The 20,461-nt window shown below is 43.4% G+C and overlaps 1 protein-coding gene across 1 annotated transcript in view; it reads right to left on the bottom strand.

Annotated features, from left to right (window-relative positions):
• Nucleotides 1–20,461, bottom strand: part of LOC140204068 (connector enhancer of kinase suppressor of ras 2) — an 807,212-nt gene that overhangs the window by 520,685 nt on the left and 266,066 nt on the right. The gene's annotated exons all lie outside the window — the stretch shown is intronic.

Below are 20,461 nucleotides of genomic sequence, written 5' to 3'. Positions count from 1 at the left end.
ACAGCCACAAAACTCCTGTGATTCCCTTAAAAATGTTCTTATTTTTTTCTACCTGTCATAACTTCCTGCTCAGTATGAGACAATTAATAAAATTACATAAAAATTATTTCAATAAAACACTTATATCCATGCAACATGTTCTTTAATGTGCTTTAAAATGTATTCATTAAAATTCTACTAACAAGCCTTATGTTTTTTTCAGGTCTAGGCCTCAGTTACAACACTAAACTGAATCTGTTTGTAATGTCTAAACTTGCGCAGTAAACCTAATTATCCAGGATTCATTCAGTATCAAATATCGACTATTGTGAAGAATATTTCACATTTCAGCTTTTGCTAATTTACAGCTGAGGAAATTAGAATTTCTGGACTGTGAAGGAAAAAAACAGCAGTTAGATATCCACAAAAATTGCAATAACTAGAATTATTTTCCCTATTCTAGAAAGATCTGTTTTATTGAATAAAAGAGTGGATGAGCAAACGATGAATGAGGTGAAGCAGGAAAATGAGATATACGACAATTCAGATTAACACTACAAGTGAAAATCAGGCTGAACACACATTTCACGATGAACATAAGATTGATACTGGAGAGATTAACAGCATTAAAAGTGGATAAACCACCACACCCAGATTGGATACATTCAAAATCGTTGAAAGAAACAAGGGTTAAAATTTGAGAGGCACTTGTCATAACCTCTATATTTCCTTTGACACCAATGGTGAAGGAATGCATTTTCACAGATGTTACAGCCTTGTCAAATGAAGATATAAAAATAAACTCTACAATTACAGGTCAGTTAATTTATCCTCAGATAGTTGATAGATATAATCATGTGAAAATTAGTCATATGGAAATAACTAGATTATTTAAAGAAAGCCATGAATTTGCTAAAGCAAATCATGCTTATGAAACTTGAATCAGATATACAGAGATTTGAAATATGGGCTTTCAAAAGATGTCTAACGAAGTCTACCAAATATAACTTTCAAACAAAAATAGAATCCTTGAAATAAATATTTTATGGCGGTATTAATAAAACATTGGCTTAGGGACAGGCAAAAGTGCTCAAACTGAAGTTCAAGATCAAATTTATTGCTATCTGACTGGACATATATACAACCAAATAAAATATTGTTCCTCTGAACCACAGTGCACTCACAAGACATATATGACACACAGCACATAAAACAAAATATTACCACGAATAAGTTAATAAAATATAATTCAAAGTGCATGTAGTGCCCTGCACAGGTAAGCAATAAGCAGTAAACAGTAAACAGCTAGCTGTCATAGCGATAAGACCTCAGTGGTGGCAGAGTATTCATTAGTCTCACAGCCTGAGGGAAGAAGCTGTTAGCCAGTCTGGCAGTCCTAGTCCTGATGCTCCTGCACCTCCTTCCTGATGGTAGTGGGTCAAAGAGATTGTGGGATGGGTGGTAGTCGTTGTCGTGGCTATCCCTCGAGGTCGAGGATGATGGTCTTCATTCTGTTGATCTACTTATGGGCTCTCAAGTGGCTTATGAGTCCAATCTTGGCTTTGAAAGTTCTTTCGCATTCAGGGCAGGTAGTTCCAGATGGCAGATCGGATTGGTTGTTGCTGCCTCTCTTTCCATTTTCTTCTCTTTTCTTCTAATTCTGCACATCTGTTGGCTTCGAAAGTTGCTGTACCTTCTCGGATGATGGCTTGCCAGAGTTTCCTGTCCTTGGCATTGGCTTCCCAATTGCTGATGTCAATGTTACATTTCTTCATTTTGGCTTTTAAGACGTCTTTGAATCTTTTCTGTTGTCCGCCTCTTTTACGTTAGCCTTCTTTAAGCTGAGAGTAGAAGATTCATCCGAACATGACTGCTCCATCTTAGTTGGTTCTTGATGACATAGGCTTCAATGCTTGTTATTTTTGCTTCATTTAGCACACTGACGTTGGTTCTTCTATCTTCCCAGCTGATATTTATGATGTTTCGAAGACAGCGTTGATGGAACTTTTCAAGTGCCCTTAGATGTCGTCGGTATGTTGTCCAGGTTTCTGATGCATACAGGAGTGTTGGGATTACCACTGCTTTGTACACTAACATTTTGGTGTCTGTTCGGATGTCATGATCATGAAAGACTCTTGTTTGGAGATGTCCAAAAGCTGGTCCAGCGCATTAAAGACAATGTTGGATTTCGTCATTAAGGTCGACTTTGTAGGAGAGGTGACTTCCAAGATATGGAAAGTGGTCCAGATTTTCCAGGGTTGTTTTGCCAAGTTGAAATGATGGTTCTATCCGATTTGTCTCAATTGGTGACGGTTGATAGATGATCTGAGTCTTCTTGGAATTGATGGTAAGTCCAAGTTTCTTGTATGCACGGTTGAAGGTAGTCAGAATCTGTTGTAGGTGGTTTTCTGAGTGAGCTGCAACACTGTTGTCATCTGTGTATTGGAACTCGATGAGGGAACTCGTGGATGTCTTCGTTTTGGATTTGAAATGGGCAAGATGGAAAAGTCTGCCATCTGTTCTGTAGACAATTTCAATTCCTGGGGGTAGGTCATCCTTGATAATGTGGATGATTGTCGCAATGAAGATGGTGAACAAAGTTGGGACAATCACGCATCCCCGTTTTACTCCTGATCTAACTTGAAAAGACTCACAGTTACTGTTGCTGACCATGACTGTGGCAAGCATGTCATCGTGGAGGAGTCTCAGGATTCGAATGTACTTTTCAGGGCATCCATAGGTGGATAGGACATCCCATAGAAGTTCCCTTGATACCGAGTCAAAGGCTTTGGTGAGGTCAATGAATGCCATGTACGAAGGTTGAAGTTGTTCACAACATTTTTCTTGTAGTTGTCGCATTGTGAAGATCATGTCGATTGCTCCACGTGATGGTCTAAAACCGGCTTGTGTCTCCGGAAGGATCTTCTGAGCTAAAGGCTTGAGCTGGTTGTTCATGATGCGGGTGAGGATCTTTCCCGCTGTTGCTAACAGGGAAATTCCATGATAATTGCTACATTTGGATCGATCGCCTTTCCTGGATGGTAGGGATCCTCAACAATGCTTTGGACCCTTCATATAAGACACTCCTGATAAATGTCACATAAAGGGGGTGGGGGGGGGTAGAGAGACCCTGGTAATCTTTGCAGAGGTTTTTACTGTCCTCTGTAGGTCTTGCAGTCTGATGCCTTGCAGCCTCTGTACCACACAATGATGCAGCCAGACAGAACACTCTCAGTGGTGCTCTTGTAGAAGGTCATTACAGTGGGGGTGGGGAGTCTTGCATGTCTCAAAAGTGCAAACGCTGCTGTGCCTTCTTGACTAATGAGGAGATGTTGTGGGTTCAGGTTAAATCGCCAGTCATGTACACACCAAGGAACTTTGTGCTCTTCACTCTCTCCACAGCAGAGCCATTGATGTGCAATGGAGAGTGGTTGACTTGTGCCTTCCTGAAGACCACAATCACCTTTTTTGCATTGTCCACATTGAGGCTCAGGGTGCTGTTCTCACAGCATTTGTCAAGCCTCCCTACCTCCTCTCTGTATACCGACTCATCATTGTTGCTGATGAGCCCACCCACTGTTGTATCATCCGTGAATCTGATGATGCAGTTTGATGTGGATTTGGTAGTGCAGTCATGAGTCATCAGTGTGAACAGCTGCACTAGGGGAAGATTTTCAGTGTTTCCCCAAGTCAGTGTGCATTAAGGGCACCATTTCAAAATGTGTAGTTCATTAAATCTTAAAGTTTGGAAATCAGCCTGGGGAGGCACAGTAGTGTAGTGGTTAGCACAATGCTTTACAGTACCAGCAACCTGGGTTCAATTCCTATCGCTGTCTGTGAGGAGTTTGTACGTTCTCCCCATGATCACGTAGGTTTCCTCCGGGTTCTCCGAGTTCTTCCCTCAGTTCAAAGATGTACCAGTTGGTAGGTTAATTGGGCATTGAAATTGTCATATGATTAGGCTAGGGTTGCTGGGCGATGCAGCTTGAAGGGCCTATTCCCGCTTTAGCTCAATAAATAAATAAATAGATAGATAAAGAAAGAAAGAAAGCTTGGCTTCGAAAAGATAAGGTAGACTGGAGAACGAGCAAACATGTGGAAGATGAAATTTATCATAAAGCAGTGGGAAATGTTGGTGTGTTTCTATAATGGATGCGGGAACAAAGACCTGGTTGTACATGTATACACATCTCTGAAGATTTAAGTATGTTGAGAAAACCATTTGAACAAGTATAAACAAGTATACGGTTAATGGAAGTTATTTCAAGAAGCAAGGATGAAAAAAGAAGGTTGTGTTAAAACATTGGCTCAATCACAACTAGAAAACTCAGTTAAATTCTGGGTAACAGAGGAATATGAAGGCTCGAGAGAAGATGAAGAAGAAATTTAGAAGAATGGTTGCAGGATTTGAAGAAATTTAATGACATTGATAGACTGGAAAAGTTAGGATTGTACTTCTCAGAGCAGACACAGTTGAAAGGAGATTTGACAGATGCATTCAAACTATGAAGAATCAAGACTGAATGAAAGAGAAAACTGATTTCACTAGCAGAATGGTCAAGGACCAGAGGTCATTACTGAAGTGATCTAATAGAATGATAATAGCAGATTTTTAATCATTGCTTTCAAAATTAAATTGGCTATGTATGTTTGGGAGTAAAAACCAATTGTCATGAGCCCTTCTGGTCTCTGCAGCTTGCTGTACAGCATTTGGCTTCTGGGTTTCTCAAGCACCTTTTTTAACTAATTGTTGTCTTAACTAGAGTTGTTAAGCTCTTGTGCTTTCTGTTTAATCTTGTCAAGGTAATTGTGACTGGTACAGGTAACTATTTAAAGCAGACCCACAATTAGCGCATACCATGGGGTCCTTGTGTGTGTGCGTGCGTTTTGAGAGTGATTCACCGCTCAGTGTCGCTTGGTCAAGCCACCGATGTCTAGTTGGAATACTGAAGAAGAAACTCTTTCTGTCGCAATATGGGAGTTTGTTGTTCCTCTGCACCTGGGTTCAGTCATTTGTCAGCTCACACTGTGACACTAGTCATAGAGTTCCAAGGAAAGAATTGGGATTGGCAATGTTGCTCGTGTGTGAGTTTGAGGGACTGAACGGACTGTTTCGAAACTGCTCACATTTCCCAATACAATAGATTTAAGCATAGGCTCTTCGAAAAGCATACGAAGGTAGGAAGATCTGCTTAAGAAATAAAACATAGGATGAAGATAATAACACAAGCTGCATAGTCATCTGGCCTCTAACCATCCTGAAAATACAAACTGAATGATGAGAGTTAGGAGTTATATGGAGGGCTATTGTTCAACTGAGTGATTTCCTTGAGTACCAACATGGGTGCCCTGGTATCTTCATACATGTGTTTAGTGTTTTCCTTTGATCAATAAACCAGACTTCATTTAACACAAAGGAAGAGACTGCTGGGTTACTCAGATCCAGGCTGGTTCATTAAATAATCCACTACCCTGCTGTCAGCCCAAATCCTGCATATCCTTCTGCTTCAAATATTCAATCACTCTTCCCTTAAAAGATTACATGGCTCCTTCCTCACATTCTCGATAAATCTTGATAACCCTTGGATTAAATTATTAATCCCTTCTCTGTTTACATACATACAATCTTAAAGTGATATTCCCCTGCAACTACTATGCAGCAGATTGAATAACCATTTTCTAAATCATCCAATCAAAACTCTGTATAGTGCACTGAATTCCTTCTTACAATTTTCTGCTTCAACAGATTTAATCCAAACATCTCTTAACATAACAGTAGCATTGTTAATTATATCTGTCTTCAAGGTAATTTTCATGAAATGCATTTCAAACGGTACACATACTTAATAACCATAATCTCATTTAAATTCTCCATTATGTCTGTACCTTTGCACGCTATATCCCCATTTATAAATGAGCTGGTGTTGTATGCCAAATTCTGCATAAGCATTGCAGGTGTAATTCTGTATAGTATGCCCAAAATATAGCATAGCTATGAATCTAAAACTAACAGAGGTAGGGAGCCAGTTTAAATTAATTTATTTCTAAATGGATCAACCCTGTGATTACTCGAAAAAGGTACCGGAGCCATCGGAAATGGTGGAAGATTCAGAGAATTCCCTAAGGTTGCGCCAATGAACCTTCATAATATGCTCAGTGGCTTACTTTGAGATACACTGACTTAAAAAAAACATATTATGTTATCAGCTCTGCATGAATAATACACAAGTGAATATCCTAGAAACAATATCAGTTCCAGATATATTTCACTGTCCACCTTTCCAAATCAGATAGTCACCATCTCATGACCTTCTTCACTATCAGGTCATCATGAGGATTTTTTTATCAGTATAAAGTGGTTTGTATCTATTAAGAACTTCTAACAATTTGACTTTATTGATGAGTTCAGTATGACAAAGTCCGAAAAGCAAAATCTAGCTTCATTACCGTCCTACTCACTACCATTAGAGTTATGGCCATTCTCTATAAGGACTTCCCTGCAGTGAATTTTTAATACAAATGATCTAATCAAACATTTTGAAATCTAATTTTGAAATAAATATTCAAAACTCTTTTATATTAATTTTCATTCATTGTCTGGTATGTTTCTTTATTTCTGTTGTCTGCCACACACTGATCCAGGCTCCAGTTTCTGTCTTTGAGCATCTGAGGCAATTTAGAGAAGTTGCTGTATAATAAATGACCATCTCCACCCACCTTCTTTGAACCTGCTTCACTTAATCCATTCAGCCATACCAGCACTCGCATGAGTGTCCAATAAAACACTGGGGTATTATTAATAATACTGTAAATACTAATATTTTGCCCAGTTTTGGGAAAAAGATCACTTTTTTGCTTTGACCCCACTTACTATTAATGAAGATGCTGTGAAACCGTTTACTCTGTTAAAACTCTGATGATTGTTCCAGACATCTGCAGTCTATATGGGAAATCAGAGATTTTCACATCTCTACTCTGCTTCCATCCCCAAGCACACATTTCCCTCTCTTCACCATTTGTATTTCTGAAGGAAATTTGAGGAAATTTTGGTTTGTTTCTTGATCTTCTGCTATATCCATTTCATTTTCAAAACCACCTTCCTATCTGAATAAAGGAGAGGCAGCACCTGCTCTTTTACCTTTCCCCCTTCACTATTCAGGACCTTAACATACTATTTCACTGAATGTACTAACAGAGTCAGCAGCTTTGAATGGGTCTCTTTCCATGCTTCCTCCATAAATGGAGACAAGAAAGAACAGATGGACTTTTGAATTCACTTGCATTACATTTCATGATCGTGTACTTCTATCAGTTTAATATACTGCATTCATGCTTCATGGTGTAGTCTTCTTTATATTGAATGAATAAAAGGGAACTACATTATTCACAATCAACAAGGCTGAACATTGTGATAATGAGCATTTTCAGTTTATCTGTTTACATTTATACTTCGTTATTTCAAATGGGTGCTCAGATGCTGATATTTTCCTTTCTATTCTTTATATTCCCAACACTATCCACTTCTGCCTTTCACTATCATCTCTACCCTTTAACACGCCCTGCACCCATGGTCCATGGTCCAATGTCCTCTCCTGTCTTTCTCCAGCTTTTTCAGAACTTTGCTCCTCCACCCTTCATCTGCTAGCTTCTCACATCATCCTTCTTCTCCAACACCCACCTCCCCATCTTGCTTCTCTCACTTGGATTTACCATTTCACCTTCTAGCACACATCGTGCCTACACCCACCCTTTTATTCTGGCTTCTGCTTTCTCTCTTTCCAGTCCTAGTAAAGGGTCTCAGCCCGAAACATCAACTGTTCATCTCCCCCCATAGATGCTGCCGTACTTGCAGGGTTCCTCCAGCTTTTCTTGCGTGTAGCTCCATTCCTGCATCTGCAGCCGTTCTCGTTTCGCCATTTTGTTGATCTACTGTGAATTTTGCATTATACCATAATACAGACTTCCCTATTGTTCTCTTCTTCTGCATTCTAGAACTTGCTTACTACTTGTTTATTTTCCCAGTTCTGATTTATCTGTTTTCTTTTCTCTGAAAACATTCTCTGTTTTCTTTTCTACGGATGCCACCTTCCCATTTGTAATGTCACAAGCATGTTATTCCTTTTGGAGGAGAATGGTCAACCTCAAATACTGAATAATGTCTAGGGAAATGCTATAATCTCAATGCTTTAGGAAGCATATCAGTCAGAGACCCTACTCTTAAACAGGTAGTATTAGCACAGTGAATTTATAACTTTAGGACATTGATCCATAGAATTTGAATCCCATTATTAAATGAATCTGGAATTAAAGCTAGTTTGAGATATGGAAAATGAAAACCTACAAAAAAACAATACAGATGCTGGAAATCTAAAATAAAAACAAACATGCTGAAAACACTCAAGAGGCCAGGCAGAAGCTATGAGGAAAATACTGTTAAAACTTAAAAACTTACACCCTTTGTCAAGATGGGAGAAGTGAGTGTTTTCAGTAGCAGAGCAAGTGGAAGAGGGGGAGGATAGAATAAAAGAAATATCTTTGATAGGTTGAGACCAAATGCATTCATGTAGTTGTTAGAAACTTCTTTGTCTGCGTTATGTGTTGTTTACAGCAAGGTGTAGGACATGTACAGCAGGCTAGACTATACAAATAGAAAATGAAAAACTGAGCCGAATCATTCACAACCATGGCTACTAGCACCATTACAATCTTACAGGCTCCCACAGTGATCATGACCAAACTTGTTTCCACCCTGTCTCCCATCTTTTCACCCAATTCCATCATCTCTATTATATTTGCTCTGCTGTGGAAGCATTCCGCGCAGGAATGAATTCATTCTTCTGGAATTGTAGCTTCCTCTCTGCCATAGTGGGCTGAGATCTTGATTATTTCAGCTCTCAACCTATCTTCTCCCAGACAACACAATTTTGAACTCAGTCTCTTTTTCAAACTGGTCCATTAGAATTCAGACCACGCTGGAAATTATGCATTTCGTTGGTTACATGGTCAGCAGAGCATTGTGGGCCGGAGGGCCATAATGTGCTGTAGATTTCTATGTTTCATAACTACTATTAATAGTATGAATTTCAGATTTATTTAGTTCCTTTAATTGAAATTCCCCCAGTAGAGTAGGATGTGAGCTCATATCACCAGATCAAGGGTTCAAAACTCTGGCTGCTTGTTAGGTAATATATTAGTCCACCATGCACTGTTGTATGAGGCAGGTTGTTGACACCCCCTTTTGAAGACAACCTTTCACCTTCTGTTGCCAGGCATTGAAAGCATTGTTTGGATTACATGAGAGAAGATGACTTTGACTACATAAATATCGCTTCTCGCACACTGGATATTAATTCAGAAATACAATGCAAGAAATGAGGTTACATTTCCTGAATTGCAGCTGTTGTGTGGCCACACACAGGGTATAGCAGATGCTATTGCCTAGTATCACAGCAGTAGCCATGTTGCCTTAATGCTTCATCCATCCCTGCATCTGTGTATGTGCCAACACAGCAAATAGGGTTTCTGCTGATGATACATTTCTTCACTTCACACTGCAACACAAACACAATACACAGACCACAAATTCCATGGTACCCCATGGCTACTGTAACCAGCATTAATTCCAGATTTATTTAATTCCTTTAACTGAAACTCTGTGGCTGAATTGGGTATTGGCATGGTCAACAATACTACTGTCTGCACGGCTGTGCTCCTGCAGTACTCAGCAGGGTTTGGTGGTCTGCTCCACGTTGCAGAATCTTCATGGCAAATGGTGCACATGCCACCCTCAGTGCCAGTCACATCACTCTGGTAACAATAATGTCACACAACATGCCTATACTTCCTTGCAGTAAACCAGAATCTGAAAGGAAAATCTGGTGAAATCAGGGTACTGCCATGAACCTTAGGACTCTGTCAAAGCCCCTCACAAGGAATCTAAATCAATAATCATCTGTTTCAGAGACCAGCATGGCAACACAACTGATACCTTTTAAAGGAAAAGTTATCTTGGTTTCTCTTTATATCTAAACACATTTTTGAACAGAAATATATAACTGATCATCTTTTACTTTGATATACAAAGTACTGAATTTTAATTTAGCTGTAAATATAATATCTTTGAATATCTTCAATAATCAGACATTGTCTAAAAGCTGCTTTTATAATTCCAATAAGAATTATATATGGCACAATATAGGAATAAAGAGGATGAAAGACCATACGAAAACAAAGGTTTCCTGGGAGATACAGCAGAATTATTATTGCACATCAATCATTTTTGATACACTTCCATTAGAGAGTCTGAAATTTCTTTTTCTTATGATGTAATGATACTAATAATATACTAAGTAGGCCAGTGGTTCTCAATGTGGGCCATATGGACCCCCCACCCTGTCCCCGGAGGGCTATGCCAGATTTTGCAGGGACCATAAGTAAAAGCCAAGAAACTATGGGCCACAGGAGTTTCTGAATGGACCATGATAAGTTTAAAGGTTTTAAATAAATATTACTAAAATACCTAAATAAAAAGAAACAATTATATGCAATTTATATAATTTAATTGGAACCCTGAATGAAATGAATGGGAAAATATGCTAGATGATGTAAATAAGGCAGCCTATGTGTGTGCATGTTTGACGGGAGGCGATGTTATCTCTGCTCCTGATTGACCATGCACAAATCACCATTCACACCCTGCAGGGCAGCCTGCTGAACCCTGCTGTACATCCACGCCCAAATCACAAACTGTTCACTAGGCCAGCTGTCCGCTGCAAGCCATGCAGGTGAATGATTGATTCTTCCTATAGTTTCTGTTGTAATTTCTAACATTATGAATCAGAGTGCATACGAAACTATTCAAGCCACCCTCTTGAGCGACTCGTCAGTATCAAGGTGCATTGATGAAATGTCATATGATTAGATTAGATTATGAGGACACTCAGTCCTCGTTTATTGTCATTTAGAAATGCATGCATTAAAAAATGATACAATGTTCCTCCGGTATGATATCACAGAAACACGAGACAGACCAAGACTAAAACTGACAATACCACATAATTATAACATACAGTTACAACAGTGCAAAGCAATACCATAATTTGATAAAGAGCAGACCACGGGCACGGTAAAAAAAAGTCTCAAAGTCCCGATAGCCCCATCATCTCATGCAGACGGTAGAAGGAAGAAAAACTCTTCCTGCCATGAGCCTCCAGCACCGCAAACTTGCCGATGCAGCACCCTGGAAGCACCCAACCACAGCCGACTCTGAGTCCATCCGAAAACTTCGAGCCTCTGACCAGCCCTCTGACACTCAGCACCCAGCACCATCTCTGCTGAGCGCTTCGAACCTGGCCCCAGCCACCAAGCAACAGGCAAAGCAGAGGATTCAAGGCCTTCCCATCTGGAGATTCTGGATCGCACAGTAGCAGCGGCAGCGAAACAGGCATTTCAAAAGTTTCACCAGATGTTCCTCCGTGCTTCTCACGTCCGTCTCATCAAATCAGGATTGTGCACGGCATCCTACTTAACAAATAACAGATATACATTCCCGAGTGGCCGCTGTGTCGCCATCTTCTCTTCTTGATGTGACCAGTTACACAACTGCAAGTTAAGAAGTTTGCTCTGCAAATCGATGACAGTACATTACATGATTATGAAGCCCTTCTGATGACATCTGTTAAGTTTTTGAATGATGATCAGGTCAGTAAGGAAATGCGTTTTGCCCGGAAGCTTAAGATGGACATAAGGTGAAACTCTTTTTCTTGGAAAACAATATTCTACTGGAAAATATAATGAGTTGTGTAACTGATGATGCTACTTCGATGGTAGGAAGACATACAGGATTCATTGCTCATTTTAAAAATGCTGTGCCTGATGTATTTTGCATACTCTGAGTCATCCACTATTAGCATTTGGTTGCAAAAAAAAATTGGGAGAAAATTTGCACAACACCCTTGCTGCTGTAGTAATGGCTATTAACTTCATCAAAACAATGCACTTCAAGTTTGCCTTTTTCAACAGCTTTGTGAGGAAACTAAAGAAGATTTTGAAGGCCACTAATGCACACAGAGGTCTGATGATTATCAAAAGGTAATTGCCTTCATCGCTTTGTTGTACTTTGAGATAGTTTTTGTAGCACTTCAAAATGATTAGCAGCTTGGAGAACAAATTGTCACTGCTAAGTCTGACATAATTTGCCTGTCAAATATAGTTTAAAAATTAAATTTATTAAACAGTTACAAGGAAAAAATTATCTCATATTGTGCAAAGAGGCTAACACCACTCTCCTTGAAAAACTTGAACTTCTCAGCATCAATATTGAATATTACGTGTTTATGCAATCTCATTCACTGGCCACTCTTGAAACAGAATTGCAAGATGATGATCTTGATCATTTGGAACAACTGCACACTGATATGGTGCTTCAGTTCAGAAATCTGCAGGAGATGCATATTCCAGATTGGGTGGTGGATCCATTTGGGGTATCAATGATGTTGGCACTGCTGTGCAAGAATAGCTTATTGATGCAGTATAACAGCTCAAGCAAAATTCAAACACAGAAAGCAAAATATTTTGGATAACTAGTGGTACTCAAAATAAGTTTCCACAGGTCTGAGAGAAAGCAAAGTTGTTTTTAAACTGGATTCCCCACCTCTTATCTCGTTGACTGTGATTTTAGTCAAGCTCCTACCTATCAAGAGCTCATAACCATCTTGACATTCTGAAAAGAGGCAATCTTTGATTATCTTTAACCAAGTTGGAAGCAGATATTCCACTATGGATCCTCAACATCTGGAATATATCCTCTTCTCATCATTGTTTAGGGGAGGATCTGACTCAGAAGCAGCTTCTTCCCTTCCATCAACAAACTTTTGAGTAGTCCATAACACATTCCCATTATTTCTTTTCTGTACACTATTGATTTTTGGAATTTATAGTGATTTCATATCTGCACATCTGTAGAGGTTTGTCGAAGTTTTAGATGCCATTGCAAATCTTCACAAACTTCTAAGGAAGTAAAGATGCTGCTCTGCTTTCTTTCTAATTCCACTTATGTGCTGGGCCCAGGACAGATCCTCTGAAATAATAACACCTAGGAATATAAAGTTGCTGATCCTCTCCCCCTCTGATCCCCCAATGAGGACTGGCTCATGGACTTCTGGTTTCCTCCCCCTGAAGTCAATAATCAGCTCCTTGGTCTTGCTAACATGAAGTGAGAGGTTGTTTATATGGCAAAACTCAGCCAACTTTTCAATCTCCTTCTATCTGCTGATTGGTCACCACCTTTGACTTGGCCAGTGACAGTGGTGTCATCAACAAACTTAAGCATGGCATTGGAGCTGTGCTTAGCCTCATTCATAATTATGACACGGGTAGAGTGCAGGAGCCTTGTGGTGCCCCCTTGCTGATGGACGTTATGGAGGAATGTTTGTTGCCAATCCAAATTGTCTCGGCTCCACAAGAGGGGAAATTGAGGATCCGATTGTACAAGAAGGCATTGAGGGCAAGGTATTGAAACTTATTTATTAGTTTTAAGGATATGATAGCATTGAATGCTGAGCTGTAATCAATAAAGAGCATCCTGATGTATGTATATTTGCTGTCCAGATGTTCCAGGGTTGAATGAAGAGCCAATGGAACGGCATCTGCTGTGGACTGTTGCTCCAGTAGATAAATTGGAGTGGATCAAAGTCGCTTTACAGGCAGAAGCTGACATGTTTCATCATTAACCTCTCAAAGCACTTCATCAAAGCGCATGTAAGTGCTTTTGAATGATAGTCATTGTGGCAGGTTTCCACATTATTATCAGGCACCGGTATAATTGAAGCCTGCTTGAAGCAAGTGGGTTCCTCAGACTGCCAAAGCCAGAGGTTAAAGGTATCAGTGAACACTCCAGCCAGTTGATCACCAGAGATATTTAGTACGCAACCAGGTACTCCATCTAGGTCAGATGCTTTCCGTGGTCACAACCTCCTGAAGGTGTCATGGTCCAGTCCGTGAAGTCCGCATTTCGGTTCACAGTCCGGTCCATTGACCCTTCCTCCAGGTTTTCCTGTCTACTCTGTTTCTGTTCCTCTTCAGCACTAATTGAGCCAGCTGATTCTCGTTGGGCAACACACATCAAAGTTGCTGGTGAACGCAGCAGGCCAGGCAGCATCTCTAGGAAGAGGTACAGTCGACGTTTCAGGCCGAGACCCTTCGTCAGGAACCAAGCTTCAAGATCCCAAGTCTCAAGCCTCTGGTCTCAAGCCTCACCTCAAGCCTCTGGTCTCAAGCCTTGCCTTGGGTCTCTGGCCTGAAGCCTCACCTTGTGTCTCTGGCCGGAATCCTCGCCTTGAGTCTCTGGCCTGAAGCCTCGCCTCAGGTCTCTGGCCTCCAGCCTCGCCTCGGGTCTCTGGTCCCAAGCCTCGCCTCAGGTCTCTGGTTCCAAGCCTCGCCTCTAGTATTTGATCTCCAGATTCGCCTCAAGTCACTGGGTCTCAAGCCTCGCCTTGAGTCTCTGGTACTAAGCCTCGCTTCGAGTCTCTAGTCTCCAGCCTCACCTCAAGTCTGAAGACTCCAGCTTCATCCTGCCTGCCAGCCAAGTCACATCCTTGCCTAGTTCTGGGGTCCGAGCCAGAGGCAAGACCCAGGTTCTGGGTCCTTTGTCCAGTCTCTGGCTCAGAGTCCAAGCCCGGGCCCCTGGCTCTCTTGTCCAGTCCTGTTCCGGGTTCCCGGTTTTCGTGTCCATGTCCTAGCCCTCACCCTGTATTATAGTCCTGTCCCTAGTACTTCACTGTCTGTGTCTTGCACTTGGGTCGGTTTCCAGTGCCCACCCTTTGACAGAACAATCCAGCTAACCATGGACCCAGCGACACAGTCACTGTCATTTTCCTCTTGCCAGCCAGGGTTCCCTTCTGTTAAATACCACCCCCCACCCGCCCGGATCGTCCACAGTCTGAATAGCCTGTTTGGTTGCAAGGAGGCTCCCGCGGGGGGCGGGGGCCGGGGTACTGTCATGGTCCGGTCCGTGAAGTCCACATTCCAGTTCACAGTCTGGTCCATCGACCCTTGCTCCAGGTTTTCCTGTCTACCCTGTTTCTGTTCCTCTTGAGCACTAATTGAGGCAGCTGATTCTCGTTGGGGCTGACTGCATAAATACCTTCAGAGACCAGGGCGTAGCTGCTGGATTGTTATTGTCCTTACTCCTTGTATCCCTTCCCTTGCCTTCTGTTACCTCGCCTGAAGCCTTGCCTTGTCTTGCTGGTAACTGTCGCCTCGCCTGAAGTTCCTATCTCACCTTGCATTACCTGAAGCCTTGCCTTGTCTTGCCGGTAACTCTCGCCTCGTCTGAAGTTCCTGTCTCGCCTTGCATTGCCTGAAGCCTTGCCTTGTCTTGCTGGCAGCTCTCGCCTCATCTCGCCTGAAGTCTTGTCTTGAAGCCTCCCTCTACCTAGCTCCCTTCCTGTTCCTTGCTTCAGCCGGGTAAGTCAGGCCATCTTGCCGTTACCCTGCGGTTGGTTCTCTCCCTTCCTGTCCCTTGCCTCCATCAGGTAGAGTAACACGCCCTGCCTAGAAGGAGCTTCAAGATCCCAAGCTTCGAGCCTCACCCCAAGCTAAGCTTCAAGACCCCAAGCCTCAACCCTGCCCCAAACCAAGCTTCAAGACCCCAAGCCTCAAGCCTCGCCGCAAGTCTCTGGCCTCAAGTCTCACCTCGGTCTCTGGCCTCCAGCCTCTCCTCGAGTCTCTGGTCGCAATCCTTGCTTCAGGTCTCTGGTCTCCCGCCTCGCATCGAGTCTCTGGTCCCAAGCCTCGCCTTGAGTCTCTGGTCTCCAGACTCTCCTCAAGTCTCTAGTCTCAAGCCTCACCTCGAGTCTCTGGTCTCAAGCCTCGCCTCGAATCTTTGGTCTCAAGCCTCGCCTCGAGTCTCTGGTCTCAAGCCTTGCCTCAAGTCTCTGGTGTCAAGCCTCACTTCAAGTCTCTGGTCTCCAGCCTTGCTTCAAGTTTGAAGACTCCAGCCTCATCCTGCCTGCCAGCCAAGTCACATCCCTGCCTAGTTCTGGGGTCCAAGCCAGAGGCAAGACCCAGGTTCTGGGTCCTTTGTCCAGTCTCTGGCTCAGAGTCCAAGCCCGGGCCGCTAGCTCTCTTGTCCAGTCCTGTTCCGGGTTCCCAGTTTTTGTGTCCATGTCCTAGCCCTCATCCTGTACCTAGTCCTGTCCCTAGTACTTCAGTGTCTGTGTCTTGCACTTGGGTCTGTTTCCAGAGCCCACTCTATGACACAACAATCCAGCCAACCATGGACCCAGCAACACAGACACTGTCATTTTTCTCTTGCCACCCGGGGTTCCCTTCTGTTAAATACCCACCCCCCCACCCGCCCAGGTCATCCACAGTCTGGGTAGCCTGTTTGGTCACCAGGAGGCTCCCATGCGGGGGGGGGTGGGGTGCGGTTACTGTCATGGTCCGGTCCGTGAAGTCCGCATTCCGGTTCACGGGTCCGGTCCATCGACCCTTACTGTAGGTTTTCCTGTCTACGCTGTTTCTGTTCCTCTTGAGCACTAATTGAGGCAGCTGATTCTCGTTGGGCTGGCTGCATAAATACCTCCAGAGATCAGGGTGTAGCTGCTGGATTGTTCTTGTCCTTACTCCTTGTATCCCTTTCCCTGCCTTCTGTTTCCTTGCCTGAAGCCTTGCCTTGTCTTGCTGGTAACTTTTGCCTCGCCTGAAGTTCCTGTCTCACCTTGCATTGCCTGAAGCCTTGCCTTGTCTTGCCGGTAACTCTCGCCTCGCCTGAAGTTCCTGTTTCGCCTTGCATTGCCTGGATCCTTGCCTTGTCTTGCTGGTAACTCTCGCCTCATCTCGCCTGAAGTCTTGTCTTGGAGCCACCCTATACCTAGCTCCCTTCCTGTTCCTTGCCTCCGTCGGGTAAGTCAGACCGTCTTGCCGTTACCCTGCGGTTGGTTCTGTCCCTTCCTGTCCCTTGCCTCCGCCGGGTAAGCCAGCCCAGATTGCTGTTACCCTGCGGTTGGTTCTGTCCCTTCCTGCCCCTTGTCACCGTCAGGTGGACTACCGCGCCCTGCCCAGGAGGAGCTTCAAGACCCCAAGCTTCGAGCCTTGCCCCAAGCCAAGCTTCAAGACCCCAAGCCTCAAGCCTTGCCCCAAACCAAGCTTCAAGACCCCAAGTCTCAAGCCTCTGGTCTCAATCCTCGCCTCAGGTCTCTGGTTCCAAGACTCGCCTCTAGTATCTAAGCCAGGCCATCTTGTCGTTAACTATGGTTGGTTCTGTTGCTTCCTGTCCCTTGACTCCGCCGGGTAAGTCAGTCCGCCTTGCCATTACCCTACAGTTGGTTCTGTCCCTTCCTGTCCCTTACCTCCATCGGGTAAGCCAGGCCATCTTGCCATTACCTACGGTTGGTTCTGTCCCTTCCTGTCCCTTGCCTCCGTCGGGTAAGCCAGACCATATTGCCGTTACCCTGCAGTTGGTTCTGTCCCTCCTGTCCCTCCTCCGTCAAGTGGAGTACCGCACCCTGCCCAGGAGGAGCTTCAAGACCCCAAGCTTCGAGCCTCACCCCAAGCGAAGCTTCAAGACCTCAAGCCTCAAGCCTTGCCCCAAGCCAAGCTTCAAGGCCCCAAGCCTCAAGCCTCTGGTCTCAAGCCTCACGTCAAGCCTCTGGTCTCAAGGCTCGCCTCGAGTCTCTGCTCTTAAGCCTCGCCTCGAGTCTCTGGCCTCCAGCCTCACCTCGGATCTCTGGCCTTCAGCCTCGCCTCAGGTCTCTGGTCCCAAGCCTCGCCTCAGCTCTCTGGTCTCCAGCCTCGCCTCAAGTCTGAAGACTCCAGCCTTGCCCTGCCTGCCGGCCAAGTCACGTCCTTGCCTAGTTTTGAGGTCCGAGCCAGAGGCAAGACCCGGTTCTGGGTCCTTTGTCCAGTCTCAGGCTCGGAGTCCAAGCCTGGGCTCCTAGCTCTCTTGTTCAGTCCTGTTCCGGGTTCCCGGTTTTCATGTCCATGTCCTAGCCCTCACCCTGTATACTAGTCCCGTCCCTAGTACTTCAGTGTCTGTGTCTTGCACTTGGGTCTGTTCCCAGCGCCCACCCTATGACAGAAGGATGCTTTTACACTGGCCGCAGTCTGAAATCACAGGTTCATCAGGGGCTGTAGGAATTTGTGAAGGCGCCTCCATATTTTAATGGTCAAAACGAGCACAGAAGGCGTTGAACTCAATTGGGAGGGAAGCCTCGTATCGCTTGGTTTCCCTTTGTAGGAATTCGCAGCATTCAAGCCCTGCTGCAGCTGTCAAGCATCCTTCAATGACTGAAATTTGGTCTGGAATTGCCACTTCTCGCATGTGATGCCATTCAGAGACCGTACCTGGACCTCTTCTATCTTATCTGCTCACCAGAACTGAATGCTACTGATCCGGGCCTCAGCAGATTCCTGCTCCACAGAACTGATTCTGCACCCTCAGGCCTGTACCTCATTAACTCTTGATATCTGTTACAATTCTAGGCTGCTGTGAAACTCTGCAAGTTTCCAGAGGAAAAATGTCATGCAAGCTTAGACAACTAAAAAGTTCCAATGTAGTGCTCAGGGATTGAACAGATTCTGCATGCACTGCAAAGTAAGCCAAGATCTTGACTGCAAGTTGATTAGTTCATAAGTGTAGAAATGAGTCAGACCCTGTAAGGTTTAATTTACTTGCTAGTTAAAAGTCGGTTCTGCCGTGCGGTTCATTGATTGGCCCATTCAAGGGATGCAGCAGCTCTTTCCCATTGGCTACCTCGTGTGCCATGGCACCAGTTTCCACTTCCAGATGCCTCAGGGGTATAATAGCATGTGCGAGAGAAATGAGCTCTCCCCTTGGTCTCCAGGGGCTCACCTTCACACTGAGGTTGCAACCAGAGCTGAGGAACCATTTGGAAAACACACTGCATATATAGGAGGGCCCACGTGCACACTTAGCCAAGTATCTATTTGTTGAATGTTTAGTTTTGTAGTTGTGTAACTTGGGGAAACTTAACAAAGTACCAGTTTAGTTTGAAGTGTTACTGAATGTTTAGTATTGTGGCTTTATTCCACTATTGCCCCCTGCCCTGGTTTGCAGACTACTCAACCTCAGTGAGTCATCATGAGTAGAACTTGTATCTTATTTAGATGGAGTAGTAATACCTGAAAATGTGGTTGCAACTGTCAGATTGAGTAGAGATGCCTCCCTCATTGTCTTGGTGCTGAAAAGCTGGGGCCTGAACAGCAAGACTCTTGATAAGTTGAAACAGAAATATGTAGCTAGACATAATTAAAACCTCAGCAAGTACATTAAAAAAAACTTCTGATGCAAAATATCTGTAAATATAAGGTTATGATGGTGAGATGGTCACCGTTTATGACATTTGTGAAACAGAAGACTAAACTGTTAAGGAAGTGAGATGCAGGTTGATGAATTAGATATGAGTACACATTCATGTTCATGTGATCACAGATTTTAGCAGTGGTCATTTCACTAATGATCAGTACTGTCTCCTACAAGCTGTGCTGAACCTATAGGCATAGATGTGACCCCATCAAGAATGTTACTACCATCAAGGACTGGGAAATGAATCAGTAAATCTTCTCGCAAAATGCAACCGTGTCGTTATGTGCTATGTATATTCTGTAAGAATGGGTTTATGTGGGGCTCAGATCAAAATGTGTGAGAATGTGGTGGTGAGAAAGGGACTGATGTGTTTGATGAGTGGAGTATGTAATGAGGTCAGTAATCCATTTTTGACAGTTTGGAAAAATGGACTAGCTGGCACATGCCAGAAGAGTTTGGGCATGTGTAGAAATCTGATGCTGCATTTGTTGGGAATGAGAATGGTTGAAGTCTTCACTGATCTTCATCACAGTCAGTGGCCACTTCTCAAGATACACCTGTACACTACTCATCAATACAAATATCTAAGCAGCCAAACATGTGGCAGCATATCGATGCATAAAAGCATGCAGACCTGGCCAAGAGGTTCAGTTGATGTTCAGACCAAACATCAGAATGGCGAAGAAATGTGACTTAACTGGCTTTGATAATGGAATGATTGTTGGTATCAGACGGACTGGTTCTCATGGGATTTCATGCATAACAGTCATAGAAAAGTACAGCTAGTTCATGCCAAACTATTTAAACTGCCTACTCCCATCTACCTGCACTCTATGTACCTATCCACACTTCTCTTAAACATTGAAATCAAGCATGCATGCATCACCTCAGGTTCCCCTTAAACTTTTCACCTTTCACCCTTAACTCATGACCTCTGGTTATAGTCCTTCTTTGCTATGCACTACAACCTCAAATTTGGTGTTGTACACAAATTTGCTGATCCAGTTAACCACATAATCATCCAGACCACTGATACAGATGACAAACAACAATGGACATAGCACAGACCTCTTCAGTAGTCCACTAGTCACAGGCCTCCAGGCAGAGAGGCAACCATCTACTACCTCTCTTTGGCTTCTCCTTCACTTGTCTGCT

The sequence above is a fragment of the Mobula birostris genome, chromosome 10 (genome assembly GCF_030028105.1).
Source record: "Mobula birostris isolate sMobBir1 chromosome 10, sMobBir1.hap1, whole genome shotgun sequence".
Classification (NCBI taxonomy): Eukaryota; Metazoa; Chordata; class Chondrichthyes; order Myliobatiformes; family Myliobatidae; genus Mobula; species Mobula birostris.
Note: the sequence above shows the minus strand (reverse complement) of the source record. Positions and strands in the feature narration are given on the sequence as shown.